The following is a 6,000-nucleotide window of genomic DNA, read 5'->3' on the forward strand; positions in this document are numbered from 1 at the left end:
CAGTTCTCCGATGGCTAGTATCGTGTTCATCCCGCTGGCCCGAGAAAGTGTCCGTCGTAGCGATGCTTTTGACCGGGAAGTGTGTAAGGGCGAAGGAGTATCTCATGAGACGCATCTTGAACCTGTGAATTGGATGAGAGTCAAGGGGATCACGGCCAGCAACGGAAGGAGGGGCTTGTGATCTGTCTCAAACATAAACGTGAGACCTCGGGAATTAGTCGTAGCGCTCCGCTGCCCTAGTCAAAGCCAACGCTTCCTTCTCGATCTGCGAATACCTCTGCTCAGTTTTCGTGAGCGATCTAGAGACATATGCTACAGGACGTCTTTCGCCTGAGGGCTGATCTTGGAGTAGAACTGCACCAAGTCCTTGCGAAGACGCGTCTGCCGACACGGTTGTCGGGTACCCGGGGTTGTACCTTGCAAGGAACCTGTTCAAGCTGAGAGTAGTCTTGAACTTTTCAAAGGCGTCCTCTTGTTGTTTCCCCATGGCCAATCGCTGTCTTCGTTGAGGTGGCTGTGTAGAGGCGCCGACACAGACGCAGCGTCAGGAAGGAACCTTGCGACCCAGGTAGCACCGAAACATTGCGATAATGTTACATTTTTGTTACGCTCAAATGTTATTTCAATGTCCTTTTTTTCTAATGTTTTTGTAATGTTACATATAAATGTTCGAATAACCTTCCCCAAACAATCATGAAACATGTAAACAACATAAATGCAACATTCTCGAAAATGGTGAAGCAGCCCCGCACAAGCATGCAGGCCTGCCAGTGGTGACGGCACAGAACTTACAACACTTTGCAAGAACCAACAACAAGAGCGACCCTTCACACAGCAACTCGTATTCACTCACCTCGAAACGGATATCATGCCGCCGAGCTTATATACTTGCTACTGCGGGATGTCTCATGAGTGACAGTGGGGAATCGGTAATAACTAAAGTTTTGTGACAAAATAATGGGGCTCTTCATGTAATCTATGGCGAGTACTATCTAAGAGATATGGTTACAAGGTACTGTTAGTTGAAAAACATCTTTACTCTAAGAACAGTGAGAAAATGTCTGGAAATCCGTGCTCGAAATATATTTGCAATGTTGTTTTATAGTTGCGACTCTAACATTATAATAAAATTTAGAAGATTATATTAAAACAACGTTTGTTTAGAATGTGAAAGTAACGTTTTCTATGTAACTTATAACGGTATATGTTAATTTTTAATGTTGATGTAAAGTTACTATGCAACATGTAACATTACTCCAACTTACATAACATTTTTATAACACTATTCTAATGTTCGGTGCTACCTGGGGAGGTGGTTCATCATGCCTAACACGGAACAAACTTCAGCGATGTTTTCAGGTCGGGGTAACTCCCTTATAGCCCTGACCTTTTCAGGATCTGGGCGTACACCGCCGCCGTCGAAGATCATACCAAGAAAGGTTACCTGCTGGACAGAGAAACATTTATTTGTTGAGGGTCATGCCCGTCTGTTGCAGTCGGTGGAGCACTTCACGAAGGCGGCTGTCGTGTTCCATTTTGTTCCTGCCGTACACCAAAATGTCGTCCATATAGTTCATCACACCATCTATAACTTGCGAGAACTTTCTTTAGAAAATTTCTGGTGCGGATGTGATCCCGAGCGGTAACCTGCAGTAGCAGTACCGCCCATATGGTGTAATGAAGGTTGTCAACTTTTGACACTCTTTGGGACGCCGTATTTGGTAGAATCCGGAATTCGGGTCCAGTTTAGAGAAAACCTTAGCTTCCTGAAAGCTCCCCCATGACTTGCTCCATCGTTGGCAGCTGATGGCGCTCTCGTCTTACAAAGTCGTACAGTTGCGTTAAGTCAAACAGATTCCTACTGCTCCAGACGGCTTATTACGGGGACAATAGGCGCGCTCTATTCTGTCGGCTCTTCCACATTTTTTATCATTCCTTCTCGTTCTAGCCTGTCCAAGTCTGCTTTGACCCTTTCTCTCATGGGTATAGGAATCCACCGAGGTGTAGACACCGCGTACAGGACTGCATGCGGCACGAGGCGTATCGTATGTCCCCCTGATATGGACCCTATCCATTTGAATACCTTAGGATACCGGCTGACTGTGTCGACAGCAGTCAGCAATTCATCTAGAAAGTACGATTCCTGGGGCTTTGATAGCTGGCAATCCCAACAAGGGCGTGCGCAAGTTGTGCACGACGTAAATAGTTTGCTGCGAACGGTTTTCTTTCTAAACTACTTCAGCGTCAAATTTTCCGATGGGTTGCTTGCATTGCTTGGCCCGATCGGATCGCCTCCTTGTCCAGGGAAAGTGGAAGGGAAGGAAACTTCTCACCTACGGCAGTCACTTCTGCTCCAGTATCTACTTTCAGGCCAACTTCGTGGTCGTTTATCAGTGCTTTGATGAAGTGCGCAGACGCTTTGTTCTGCGATTGCTCAACCGTACCAAGAAATTTCTTAGGTTCGGTAAGCCGTTGAGATTCCAGCCTGCCTGCTTTTTTTTCGGCACGCTTTTTCAAAGGGGCCCAACTTTCGGCAGAACCTGCACCTTTTTTGCAGCGCTGGGCAAATGCTTCTCGGATGAGACCGACCAGCGCAGAAGCTGCAGCTGTTTTGACGGTAAGCATTATTCTGTCCGCGTGAAAATGCGCTCTTTCCTCGGGTTTCCTCGGCTTTACTGCGCCGACACAAGCTTCCGGGACCGTAGAGCCGTTGCCTTTTAGCTCGGCTTGCTGTTTCTTCACCGTTTCCCAAAGCCGTGATCAGTGTGAGCTTCAGATGCATTTGCAGTTCTTCCGATAGAGCCCCATCCCGTAGACCGACTACGAACCTGTCGCTAAATAGGCGGTCCTTCATGTCTTTTAACTCGCATCTGTCTGCTAACCTGGTCTACTGTTTCGCCCAGCTGCTCACGGCGTTGATTGAAGCGAGCACTCGTAGACTATTCTTGGTGTGGACAAAGTAGCTCTGAAACTTCGACTTTACGAAGCTGAGGTCCTTCAATTCTTTATATCTGACATTTAGTGACCGAAGAATCTCCCGAGACTTTCTGCCCACTGCATAGAGAAGAGTTCTTACTTGAACTTCGGCTGACTTCTCGTGTAGTCCGGAGGCGAATCTGTAGTCGTCAAATTCGTCCATCCAGGCGGGCCAGTCTGCGACATTCTGGAAGTCGAAGGGCCTCGGAGGCTTGATTCGCGCCATTCCGAAGTGTTTCCTGTCGCTTGCCACCGGGACGACTTGCTTTTGTTGCAGCAGCTTCTGGTCATCCCCTTGTTGACGGTGCTGTTGCGGTGTCTGATCGGAGCCGGCCCATAGAGTAACATAAAAGTAAAGAGCGGACACTCGGGCCCTTTCGCGGCCGAGTTCGGCGCTTCCCCGTTTCCGCCAGATGGCACTGAACGTGCAAATAAAAAAAGGAAAAAGAGTATGGTCTTGGCATATCTTGGCTTGCAGTGACGTGCGCTGCGCGCCTACGGCCGCAGTTACGTCAGCAACAGCGGCGTCTTTTAAGTGCGTCAAGCCAACGGGCAAGCACGCCCAGGCGGCAGTGTGCGACGGACCGACGGTGTGAGCGGCTGTATTTTTTTGCGGCGTCTGCAAGCTTCGTGGGCACGTCCGTTTTGTGTACTGCTGTGGTGCTGCGACGGTTGTTTCTTCCACCCCGTGAACTGTCCAACAAGAAGCTGCAGCTGTCGGCCTTAAAGGCGGCGGCGGCGGCTCTTCCTAAGCACTTCCAAAGAGGCAACAAAGCTGCGTCAAGGGCAGATGCCCACCACCAGGTTTTGACAGTAGAGCCTCCAAGATTCCTGTTTATGCCTATCATCTCTGAGGCCAGTGCGTTTCCCCGGGTCCGCTAGGTGCGCTGTGCACAAAAGTCGGCCGCTGGGGCCTACGGGAGTGTCCGCTCTTTACTTCTATATTACTCTATGGCCGGCCTTCATCCCACTTCTGACACCATGTCAGACCAGTCAGACCGACGCTTGTGGATGGTGAGCAAGAAATGACACCTTTCAAAGTTCCGTCGCGAAATATATACAGCCAGAACGGTCACATGACTTATGTGAGCACTGGGTGAGGGAAAGGAAGGCATAGCGCATATCTCAGTGCGTATCGGTGGGACGGCCGCGCGCACAGTGCTCACCAGGATGACTTTCACAAGGACAGGCGCCGAGCAACCAACAACTTATTGAGACCTATGAGCAGGTTTTTAAATGCAAGCCAGGACCCACGTGACACCGGAAAACCATTAACAGCACACAAAGCAAAGAAATCTTCATATTAAAACATCATTCATCATTAGCCTATACGTTTGGCACGTGTATAGCAAGAATTCACTACGCAGTAGACCTGGGCAAAATTAAATGCCAGAGCAGTGTCAAAAGCGAAATGTAGTCAAAAGTAAAAGTTAACAGGAACAAAAACTTATCATAAAGTCACAGGTGAAAGAAGAGAAACAAAACATTTACAACAAAGATAACACATCGGAGCGTAATCTGAGTCAGAACTGCGCAATCATAACAAGCACGAGGCAGGTTTAACCAAAACGAGCAAAAAAATGAATAACGCCGTCGAAACGCGGCCGCTGCGGATCCCATTCTATGCTCTCGAACGCCGTACAAGACGCCGTCACGACGGTAGCGAGAAGGCGGATAGAAGGCCGCGATTTCATCGCGCGTCTTCGTGCCCAGCTCTCGAACTCCGTAGGAAACGCTGCCACAGCGCTGGTCAGTTATTAGAGTCTTTTAGAATAGGGTGATGCTTTCGGTTAGGGTCATGGGGCCAGTGCACAGGTGCCGGACAATACAACGTCCCTCCCTCCGGTCCAGCGCCTGCGCACTGGCCCCATGACCTTAACCGATAGCGTCACCCTATTCTAAAAGTTCCTATATTACTGCATGTAAAAAGCGTTGACACAAAACCAACCGAGAGGAATTTCAGAGTTCGGCTTGATGTTTGGGAAAAACAGTCGTAAGGTCGACTGTGTAAATTTAATGAAACACTTAAATTACCCTAAGCCTGTTACGTGAGCTGTGCGGTAATGCGAGCGAATTTCGAATAGTACTAGCATATGCAGACAACGTAAAGACGTCCCGAGTATGGCCGCCGCGGTGGCTCAGTGGCTATGGTGCTCGGCTGCTGGCCCGAAAGACGCGGGTTCGATCCCGGCCGCGGCGGCTGAATTTCTTTGGAGGAGAAATTCGAGGCTCGTGTACTGTGCGATGTCAGTGCACGTTAAAGAACCCCAGGTGGTCGAAATTTCCGGAGCCCTCCACTACGGCGTCTCTCATAGCCTTAGTCGCTTTGGGACGTTAAACCCCATAAACCAAACCAAACGTCCCGAGTATGACCTCAGGATGCCCACTTCAGGATGTTCAGACGTCCTCAGGTTGTCCCTAACTGGTCCTCAAGCAGTCTAACTGGGATCCATTAGTCCGTCCGTTGCGCATACTCAGGATGTGGTTAGGATCATGCTTGGGGACATTTTCAGTACTACTTTAGGATTTATATTCAGAGCTTTTTTTTTCATAGGAGTGCCGTATTCAAAGCTAATAGACAGTTTTAGCGCAGCCGGGCAGCCGTACGGCAAATACGATAACGCGTTGCCGTTACAACCGTTGCCAGGCTTACCTAACCACATTTGCCGTACGGTGGCAGTTGCCGTAGTTACCGTGTTTACCGTACAGGTGAGCTAAAACTCTCTAATGTAAGGGAATATAACCAGAATAACAGAAAAGAGGAACAGCACGGGTTTACCGTGCCCAGGGACGCAGAGAGCTAGCCGTCTGAATGGGAAAGACGAGTGGATCAAAAATCTGAACAGTCCAACCCAATCAGAAGCACGTGGTACATAATACCAGGTTTAAAAGCAAAAATATAATATCTCACAGCGCATATAATATTTCGGGTAGTAATTGTTTCCTTCATTATATCATTATTGTACACACGTATCTTTTAATAAACCTTCAGTTTTTAATTAGTGCCTAATGTGAGAGATAAAG

General features: G+C 48.5%; 1 pseudogene; it reads right to left on the bottom strand.

Moving 5' to 3' along the window:
- Positions 1–2,455: 2,455 nt before the first annotated feature.
- Positions 2,456–3,202, bottom strand: LOC149353573 (uncharacterized; annotated as a pseudogene).
- Between the last annotated feature and the right edge of the window lie 2,798 nt (positions 3,203–6,000).

This window comes from Amblyomma mixtum, chromosome 3 (assembly GCF_055824585.1).
Source record: "Amblyomma mixtum isolate Tamu chromosome 3, ASM5582458v1, whole genome shotgun sequence".
NCBI lineage: Eukaryota > Metazoa > Arthropoda > Arachnida > Ixodida > Ixodidae > Amblyomma > Amblyomma mixtum.